Raw genomic sequence first — 11533 nt, 5'->3', positions numbered from 1 at the left:
ATTTCTAACTCTAAGTCCAGTGTTTGTTTGTTTCTTTTTTTCTTGTTTGTTTGTTTTTCTATTAGGCCACCTATTCTCATAAAACTGAGAGGATAAACAAAGCAATAAATGGAAACATGTAAAAACACCAAATGGCTAGTCCTTAGTAAAGTTGGGAAGTAGACAAAGTTTGCTTACATTACTATACATTTTGCTTCCCATGATTTCTCTGGCCTTGAGAAACTTTAAGTCGTGGGGCATTTATTTATTTATTTAATGTAGAAAAATAGATTCAATAAGCCATTAAAACCTGATGATTTCTTTTTGTTTTTCTTCTCCCTCTCTCTCTCTCTCTCTCTCTCTCTCTCTCTCTCTCTCTCTCTTTTTAGAACTGTGAGTTTTACAGTATTAGAGAATGTTCAGATGAAGAGGATCCAAGAGCCATGCAGCAAGCTATACCAGAGGCAGGAAGCAAATGAGGATATTTCTGAATAAACAATTCACTCTCCATTCTTCCACACTGACTCCAAACTAAAATATAAGAGACACATTATTTTTTTTTATTTTTAACATTTTAATTTACTGGAGGCATGGGGCATAGTACCCTCCACTGTGCCATCTTTTATTCTCAATGCTCTCTTCATTTTTTCACTCTTTCCTCTTCTTTCACACTAGAAGGAGAGGAGCTCACTAGAAAGACTGCTATACTCAGAGTCAAGAAGATGGAGATTCCAGGCCCACCTTTGATACATACTGGTTCTGTGACCCAGGGCAAGTCATTTAACTTGTTAGTGCTCCAGGCAATTAGTTAAGACTATAAATTGCTGATAAGTTGGTGTTGATTTGGTGTTCATTGGTAGTGAGAGTTCCTTCATGGTGAGTTCCCCATGCCAATATCATAGGTCTTGGCTCAAATCTGTCCCCATTTCTCCTTCCCTCCCTCATTCTTTCTACTTCTTTTATTTTTTTTTCTCCTAAGATGTGGACCAGAAAGATGTGCCCACCCAGAATAACATTTCCATTGGGTGCTTATTTCTTGTATTTAAAACATGACATTCACTCTCAGGTCTGATAAGAAACACATTATTAATATTAATATAATATGCAAGTCCTTCCATTAGCATTTTTATTACAGAGTTTCATTTGAGGAAAACAAAAACCAAGGGATATGAATATTAATGTTCTCATCTCAGTCTCTGAGACAGTACGATAGAAAAGGTAATTTAAGAAATAAGATTTTTCTCATCTGCAAATACGTTATGAAGCCCAAACAGAAAGACGATGGATAGCCAAATCCCAGACCAACCTTTTTGATGTTGCTGTGTCACTGCTGATGGCAGCATGAAAGAGGAACGAGCTGTCTGCTGCCCTCACTATTTACATGTTAGCCTGTTAAAAATAAACAAATTAAGTACCAGGTGGGATTCTAGGGTTCAGGTAAAATTAATAATAGTAGTAGTAGTAATAATAACAATTATTATTATTATTCTATAACTAGGATATATGGAATGATTGCTGGGCTAATCCTTTTCCATTTCTAGCCTTCCTAACATTGTTGGGGGCACAACCATCCTCCCAATCACCTAGACTTACGATGTAGTTTTATTCCCTGACTACTCACTCTCTTTCTCATCCTCCATATGGAATCTGTTGCCAAAGCCTGTTGATTTTACTTCTACAATATTTCTTACACATACTACTTTCTCCCCTTTGACATTGTCATCAACATGGTTCAGGCCTTCATCACCATATGCTTAGTCTATTGCAATAAGCTGCTGATTGGTCTCCCCACCACAAGTCTGTTCCTTCTTTAGTCCATCCCACACTCAGATAACAAAGTGATCTTCTTACAGTAGTGGTATGGCCATCACACACATTCCTTCCCCTCACACACAGTCAATCAACTTACGTGGGTCTCTAACACCTCCAGGACCTAATATGGTCCTCTGTTTTGTTGAAAGACCTTTGTAGCCTCTCCTACTCCTCCCCTCATCTGAATCTTTCCAGTATTTATAACTAACTTATACTAACATTCTTTTTACTGTTCCTGGCAGTTTCATGTGCAATCATCTTTTATATTTTCTACTCTAGTATGTTATCAGAATGCTTGTTTTATTTTGTAAATTCAGAATAAAATAAAAGACAAAAAGAAAGAAAAAAGGCATTCCATCTTCCTACTCTAGACATTTTTACTGGCAGTCCATAATACTTGGAATGTTCTCCTTCCTTATGTCTCTCTCATGGCTTCCCTAGTTTCCCTGGCCTCCTTTAAGTTCCAGTAAAGATCTTGCCTTTCAGAGCAACACTTCTTAAACTTTGGGTCGTGACACCTTATCAAGTCATGTGAATGAATGTGGGGGTCATGAAAAATTTAGCAACAGTAAAAGATTTGTGAATGCTCAAAGACTAAAAATGAATTCAAACTCAAACACATAAAGAATCTGAGGTGTTTCTGGTAGGACTTATCCAGGTTGAGTCACACAACTTTACTTCAGCCTTGGTTCTGAACACACAACATGCACACTTTGCACTGCACATGCCATCCAAGAATTTCTGAAATGTCCCTAAACCTACTTCTGTCCTTTTATGCTACATAGTTATGCGAAGCAGTTTTCTCAGCATTGAAAACTATAAAATCAAAATATTGTAACTCTAAAAAAAATTTGAAGATGCTCTATATCTCCGATATCAAATATTCCACCAAGATTTCTTCATGCAGAAATAAACAAGCATATCCATTTCATCAGTATGCAAATTTCATTTGATTTTTAATAAATGCTAAAATTATATGTATACCAAAGAATTATTTTAAATAATTAATTAATGTATTTTTAGTTTGCAATATTTATTTCCATAAGATTTTGAGTTTTAAATTTTCTCCCTCTCCTTTTCCTCTCCCCCCCCCAAAGACAGCATGCAAACAGATGTAGGCTCTATTTATACATTCATATTAAGCATATTTAAATAATTATTTTTAAATAAATTTATTTATGATTTATTTTCAGTAAATTTTGATTTGTTTACATATCTTATATACCAACATGCCCGGGGTTGTATAAAAATTTCTCTGGCAAAAAGGGATCATGAGTAGCAAAAGTTTAAGAAGCCTATCTAGAGGATGCCTTTTTCTAAACCTTCTTAATTCTCAACCCTCTTCTTTGTTGATAATTACCAGTTTAACCTGTATTTAACTTATTTATACATAATTCTTACTTTTTTTCTGCATTAGACTATGAGCTCTTTGAGAGGAGAGTCTGTTTTAGGTTTCTTTTATATCTAGAACTCAGCACAATGCCTGGCTCATAGAAGATAGTTAATAGATAGTTTTTTTATTAAATAAATGACTTGAGTTCCAGTCCTGGATTATATACATCTTAGCTGTGTGATCCACAGCAAGTCACTTACTCTCTCAGACTCACATTTTTCCACATCTGAAAAATGGGAACAATAAGGATACTTAGTTACTATGAGAATCATTTGAGACCCCATATGTGAAATGCTTTGAAAGCTGTAAAATATTATATACATGCTACTCATCATCATTATTTTCATTATTAAACTGAACCTTGGTCAATATTGAAAGTTGAATAAAGTAATTGATGAGCTGTGGTATTTGAAAGGGTTCAGAGAAGAAAAGTCAAAAACATACACACATACAAATGGATCTGAGAAGTGAATGAGAGCTGTCCAAATATGTAAAATCCAAACCAGGATAAGTCTAATAGGAAAAAAATATCTAATATTTCTTTCAACACAAGCATAGCACTGATCCTTGTATCCTGGTCATTATCATGTTGTTAATCATCCTTACCCAGCATCTAGGCCCTACATTTCTAATGTCTTCTATAGTTTTTACATCTTCATATCACTATCCAACTTCTCTCCTTAATCTTTCAAATTCCCATCAATTCCTCTTATTTTTTGGGGAGTGGCTAGGCAATGGGGTTAAGTGACTTCCCCAGGGTCACGCACCTAGTAAGTGTCAAGTTTCTGAGGCCAGATTAGAACTCAGGTCCTCCTGACTCCAAAGCAGGAGTTCTATCTACTATGTCACCTAATTGCCCCTAATTCTTCTTATTCTTTTCTTTCTTTTATTTTTTTTATCACTCCACCTCAAAATTCTCTTCTGATGCCTCATCATCACATAGAAATTAAACAGGTTTATAGAAAAGTTAAAAAAAAAAAGTAAAAAAAATTACAAAAAAAAACCAAAACAAAACGATGAAAATAGAAATTTGGCCTTAGGGCCTAGACAAACTGGATTCATATCCTAATTCTGACACATGCTATATCATCATGGACAAATTATTTAATCTCTTAGCATTCTTGTTGACTCTCTAAGGCTAAAAGTGACAGAAAAGGTATCTACTTGGTATTGGTAGATGGAGTTATGTTTATTAAACTACGAGTCACATATATTATCAAAATTACAAGTCCAATTATCCTTATAAGTATTTGGGACTGTAGAATTCAAACTTTGGCATGTCCCCCAAATAAGAAAAGCTCTATGTGTAGCATGGTGGTAAAGTGTAAACATAAATGGGCTGTTGGTGTTCTTGTAGGATGGTTTGGGGTGAATAAGGAATGGGGGTAGAATACATCTCCCCCAAAACATTTATTATGTCAGACAGTCTTTGTGACTTTTATTATTAAAGAGGAAACCAGCACTGAAGAAATGTTAGACTATTGAAATACGGGAATAAAAGTTCTCTAATCTCAAATAACTTTTAATTACCTTCATGAGAGGGATTATGCCTAATACCTTATTGCTTCCCAGGACTTAGCGACATTCCATTCTTGGAACACATGCTAGGAGAATACGAAGCTATAACTATGACAACTGACATGATTTTAGTTTAAGAAATGCCTCCTTTACCTGGAAGCACCCTTCTCATTCATCAGCCACAGGGATGCCAATAAAACCTCTCTGGCTTTCAAGAACCAGCATTGTGTAGGGAAAGATCAAAATGTCAGGATCTATTGACTTACCTGAAGGTGTGCTCCCTTGGCTGACCTTTTTTTTTCTTATTTCCCCTGGTTCAGTGGGTGATTAGACTGTTGGCAAAACTTTTTCACTACAACAAAACACTTCCCCCAAAAAAGACAGTATCAGAGTTATGGATTAGTAAGTTTATGCAACATATTAGAATAGAAAAGAAAAAAAAACTCAATTGGTTTTCATTTGCCATGTCATGGCCAACTTCAGAATAGAAAGAAACCTATAATATCTAATAATTTATAAAGTATAATGTAAGGAAATCATTGTTTCTGCTATGTCTAGTCATTGAGTCTTGTAACAACGCTCTGGAGCTTTTATCTGTCTTCCACACCCTAGGGAGTTGGGCTGCTTAGAATCTCTACAGGCATTTTCTACTCTGTGTATTTCCCTCAAGATGGGCTACAGAAGAGATGATTAAAGATAATCTTATGTCTCTTGTGCTACATCTACTGAAGAAGATTTTTTTTTAAATAATATCTGAACAAGTAACTGTATTATTTGTATCTTATGAAGTTTATTATGTATTAAAGGCAAAATAAAAGCTCAGTTTTACATTAAACTCTCTTTTAGTTGTTCTTTGTATATCAGGATGTTTGTGTTTGTAGATTATTGTTAAATTTATAAAATACAAAAGGAAAAAAATGACATAGAAAATTATTTTTTTTCTTAAAATTAAGAAGATGTTTCAAAATGCTTTTTTAAGCATTAATGCCAAACTATTCCTGGATGAAAAAGTAATAGAAAATTATGATGAAAATATAATTCATTTTGATCCTTTGCCACTGGGAAGTAGGAGGAGTACTTAGGTGAGAGCTGATCTGAATCACCTTTCATTGGACAAATAATATATGAAAAGATAAGGGAGTGATGTACTGGGTTATCCCTTTACTCTGTGACCGGTCAGTGTAACTGCAGAGTAAAGTTAAATATGGGGAAATTCAATTTGATTAAACGAAACTTGAAAAAATTCAATACAATTAAATACAATACAATTAAAAAATTCAATACAATTAAAGTGTGTACAACTCATTTCAGTTCAGCTAAATGAAAATTATATATATATATACATAAGTATAAAGTATGTATTTTATGTGTTGCACTGTGAAGAAGGTTATAATACATGTTCTTAAGACATGATCTTGTAACATGCATGCTTTTTTGTAACATAGTTTGAAAAGATTTAGGTCAGGACTTCCTATATGTTCTGGACCATCTTGGGAAGTCTGAAAAAGAAGCCTGTGAGATTCTTTTCTGGATAATATTTTTAAGTACATAAAAAAAAATAAACAAGCATGAACCCCAAAATGAATAAATACATTATATGTTACATACATATGAGTGTATACATATATCTATATTAAGGGAGTTAGGACTTCTCTGTCCAGGGACATAATGAAATAAGTCCTATATCCATTCTCAGTATATCTTTCTTTTATTTATGATTTTACATGAAAAATTATTCAAGCATGGGTTATTTAAATAAGTTGTTGAAAATGAGGCGAACAAAAAGTATTTTTTTAAATTTTTATTAAAAAAATTAGCTATGTTAATTGTCATCATAAGCATCACATCAGAAAATTCTTGAAAACATGTTAACAGCATACACTTGATATAATTGCCACATGGAGAGAGGAGGGGCATATAGGGTGTTCCAGAAGTACTAGCACCTCTGGTGTAAGGGTTTACCTGCACTTTTCAGCACTACTTATCTATCTTGGGTGTCTATTTGCCACTCAACTCTCACCTGTGACTCCAAAAAGCTGTGGTGTTTGTGGTGGCAACACCCTGGCAAACAGTCTCAGCAGATGGGCTAAGGTAGGTTGAGGGTAGCTGACCAGCCTCAAACCCCTCAATGAGTTAAGAGTGGAAGGGGAAGGGCCTGCATGCAGACTTCCCCGCTGTAGTGGTTGGATGAGAATAATTTGTTCCAGTAGCCATGAAGGCAGACTCTATAGAGTGCATGGAGCTAGGTCAGACATCAAAGGCACCAAGAAACCCTCTGCATCCATCACCATTCATCCTGACTTTTGTCTTCCCACTGGAATTTGATGAAGCTGGAAGAGAGAATAAGGATGATGATTGCATGCAACTCTGACTCAAATCTAATTTACCCAAAAGTCAAGATATCAAACCATGATGTCATTGATCCTCTTTGAAAACAAAGGGCAAACAACAGCCATGTTAGAGTATCCACTTCTGCACATTTTTTTACTAAAAACAAAACAAAATATAATGACTGATTTCATATGAGTACTACTGTTTCATTAAACAAAGAGAAGTGGAATGCAAAAACTATTTAAAGAAAGGTAGGCAAGATATACACCTAATTAAAATTATCCCAATGTCATTCAAGGATGAAAAATGAAGAGTTTTTTTTAAAGAAAATGTATTTGAAAAAAATAACTAGGATGAAGTAATATATTCTCCATATCATTTAACTTCTCCAATAAGGATCTAAGAACACTAGACTGAGTAGAGATGGGGAAATCCAAGGAAAACCAGAATGGATCATCTATCTTGCACATGATCACAAATTGATTAAGTAGGCAAGTGAGCAGAACAAGAACTATGGGAAAAAAAGAACTATGGAACAGGGTTGGGACCAATATAATGATTATAGAACATAGCCTCAGTCCTGTCATGCTTATTCCAAGGAGGGGAATCTTTGTATAATGCATATTGTCTCAGTCCACTGGTCATAGAAATCTTTTAGCTATAACTGAGATGAGAGAGAGAGAGAGAGAGAGAGAGAGAGAGAGAGAGAGAGAGAGAGAGAGAGAGAGAGAGAGAGAGAGAGAGAGAGATTTGCAGAATCATCATCATCATCCCAGGCAAAGAATAAGAGTAAGTGAATAGTGCCATCATTAGGAACCTTGGAAGGTTTTCAGATGGGTAAGAGGATGTGGAACCATAGTTCTGCAAGGCTGAAGCTGTTTTTTATTAACACAAACCCAGTGCAAGAGCCCTGCAATAACTTTCCTGTTTCTGTCATGAATAACACTGTCCCTCTAGCCACGCATGTTGCCAACACAGGTATCTTCATTGATTTCTGACTTTCTCACCCTCATGTATCTAATCTGTTGCTAAGTCCTATCAAATTTGCCTTCATAGTAATTCTCATATATCACCCTTTTCTCCTCTGACAATGACACCTCCATGGTGCAGGGCCAGCTCCATCTTTAGCATCACCACTAATTTTTATAGCCCTGATCTAAGTTCTTTAAAACTATTCTGCCATTTGATTCTCAAAATAACCCTGGGAGGTAAAAGCTATTATTGTCCCTATTTTATAGATGATGAAACTGAGGCAAACAGAAGTTAAATGATTTGCCCAAGGCCATGCAGCTAGTAAGAGTTTGGGTCCATATTTGAACTCAGTTTTTTCAAACTTCAAAAGTGACATTCATTCCACTTCTTCACTTAGCTACACGTATCAGTTCATTATTGGATTTTTGCTTTTGCTCTTTACTTTGTCTTCATAACTCAATTCTGTACATGGTATGGTCACTTAGTCATCAAGAATTTTTTTTGTTAAATAAAAATGTGAATTCTCTTTTACTGGATAAAGCTTTCCTTATTCAATGCATTGTACTAACTATTATTTTCAGGGTCAAATATAGACTCTTCTGTTTTTTTTTTATTTTATTTTTTATTCAAAGTCCTACATAACCTGGCCTGCTAAACAAGCAGAACAAGGAAAATAATATACAAAGCAGCAGCAATACAAAGTGATAATCAACTGTTAAGTGAATGACTTAACTATTCTCGGTAATACAGAGAAACAAGACCTATCCAGAGGACTTTTAATAAAAATGCTATCCACCTCCAGATAAAGAAATAATGAAGTCTGAGTGTAAATTGAAGCATACAAAAGAAATGTTTTCTATTACTGCACTGGTTTAATCAATATCAAATTGCTTGTTTTCGCAAAGAAGGGAAAGGAGAGGGAGAGAATTTAGAACTCAATATAAAATCAAAACAAAACAAAACAAGCTTTTCTTTTATTCCCCAATTGAGAAATTGTCAAAGGATATGAACAGGCATTTTTCAGATGAAGAAATTAAAGCTATCTATAGTGATGTGAAAAAAATACTCTAAATCACTCTTGGTTAGCAAAATGCAAATCAAAACAACTTTGAGGTACCACATTATACCTATCAGGTTGGCTAACATAACAAAACAGGAAAAGGATAAATGTTGGAGATAATGTGGGAAAACTAGAACATTAATTCATTGTTGGTAGAATTGCAAATTTATTCTACCATTTTGGAGGGCAATTTGGAACTATGCTCAAAGGACTATAAAAATGTGCATACCCTTTGACCCAGTAATAGCACTTTTAAACTATATCCCAAAGAGTTTATACGATGCTAAAAGGAATCACATTTGCAAAAGTATTTATAGCAGCTCTTTTTTGTGGTGGCAAAGAATTGGAAATTGAGAGGATGACCATCAATTGGGGAATGGCTGAATAGGTTGTGGTATATGAATGTAATGGAATACTATTCTGCTATCAGAAGTGGTGAATAGGCAGACTTCAGAAAAATCTGGAAACACTTGTATGGACTAACGTTGAGTGAAATGAGCAGAACCAGGAGAACTTTGTACATAGTAACAGTCACTTTGTGCGATGACTAACTTTGATAGACTTAGCTCTTCTCAGCAATGCAAGAATTTGAGACATCTCCAAAAGTCTCATGATGGAAAATATTATCCACATCCAGAGAAAGAACTATGAAGTTTGAATGCAGATTGAAGCATATTATTAGCTCTTATTTTGTCTTCTGTTTTGTTTTCTTTCTTCTTTCTTGTGGTTCTTCCTATTGGTTCTAATTCTTCTTTACAACACAACAATTGTCAAAATATGTTTAATAGGAATATATATAGAGAGCCTATATGAGATTGCATGCTGTCTTGGGGGAGGAGGTGGGGAGGGATGGAGAGAAAATTTAAAACTCAAAAGCTTATAGAAGTGAATGTTGAAAACTATAAATAAGTTAATAAAAAAGGTAATTTTTTTGTTTTAATTTAATTGAGAAATAAAGATCTTAAAGACAGGGAAGGAGATGCAATATGATAGCATGGGAGGAGTAAGTAAAACAGAAAATATATCATTCTTGACACATGATCAAAAAGGAAATGGGGCAGAAATATATTCAAAAGTAACTTATTTCAGATGGACCATTAGAGAGCTGCATTGGTACCTAGAGAACATAAAAGAAGATAATTTCTAGCACTCAAACATATTGTCAGTCAAAAACAATTATTAAACATCTAATATGTGCCAGACGTTGTGCTTGGTATTAGGGATATGTTTGTATCTTTTGAGACAAAATACACTCCCTGTCCTCAAGGAGCTCACAATCTACTGTGAGAGACAGCAAACAAGCAAATATTTACACAGGATCTATGTTCACAATAAATAACAAACAATTAACAATGAGAATGGATTAGAATTCACAGAGATTTGTAAAGAGTTCTAGTAGAAATAGGATTTTAGTTGCGATATAAAGGAAGGCATAAAGCGAGAAGGTAGCCATGAAGGTTCCACAAGGAGGCAGATCATTCCAATCATGGTGAACAGGCAGATCACATTCCTGCAACCCATAGATGGAGAGTCTTGTTTGAGGAAGGCCAAGCAGGTCTATCATTGTATCAGAGTATGTGACAAGGGTTAAGATTTAAGAAGCCTGAAAAGTTGAGGTAGGCTAGGGTATGAAGGGGTTTGAATACCAGAGGGAGGATTTTGTATTTGATTTTGAAGGTAACAGAGAGCCATTGGAGTGTATTTAGTATAGGGGTGATGTGATTAGATCTACACTTTAGGAAGGTCACTTTCATGGCAGAATGAAGGCTAGATTGGAGTGGAGAAAGATTGGAGAGAGTAGACCAAGAAAAAGATGTAAATAGATTCTCTTTAGTGGGGTAGAAAGACATAGAAAACATTTCACAGCTGTAGAAGGTGAGGATGGATAGTTGGTGGAGCTATTGGAAAGAGTGCTTATATCAATAAGATCGTTGATCCATTGAAGGAGCAATCAGATTACTATAGAATAACTCAAGAAAGTATATTGGAGAAAAGAAGAGAGACAAACAACGTGTTTAGGGGAATGTTAAGGTAGAATTGTAGGTACAAATCAGACCTAAGAAATAGTACAGTAAATTAAGTAAATAAGTAACAATTTGAAAAGTGCTTGCTGTGACCCAAGTTTCATAGTAAGATCTGAAGTTACAACAACAAAGAATAAAATTGTCTTTCCATTTTATAGGGGGCAGCTAAGTTTCACAGTGGATAGAGTGCCAGGCCTGGAACCAGGAACACCTGAATTCAAATACAGTTTCAGATGTTTACTACCTGTGTGACCCTGGGTAAGTCATTTCATGCTGTTTGCCTAAATTCCTCATCTGTAAAATAAGCTGGAGAAGGAAATGGCAAATCACTCTGGCATCTTTGCCAAGAAAATTCCTAATGGCTTATGAAGATTAGGGCACGGCTGAAATGACTGAACAATGAAAAAAAATTACTGTGGAGGCAAAAAATATCCATAAGAAAAT

The sequence above is a fragment of the Vombatus ursinus genome, unplaced genomic scaffold, assembly GCF_900497805.2.
Source record: "Vombatus ursinus unplaced genomic scaffold, bare-nosed wombat genome assembly UNPS02015184.1, whole genome shotgun sequence".
NCBI classification, from domain to species: Eukaryota; Metazoa; Chordata; class Mammalia; order Diprotodontia; family Vombatidae; genus Vombatus; species Vombatus ursinus.
This window is presented reverse-complemented; position numbering follows the sequence as displayed.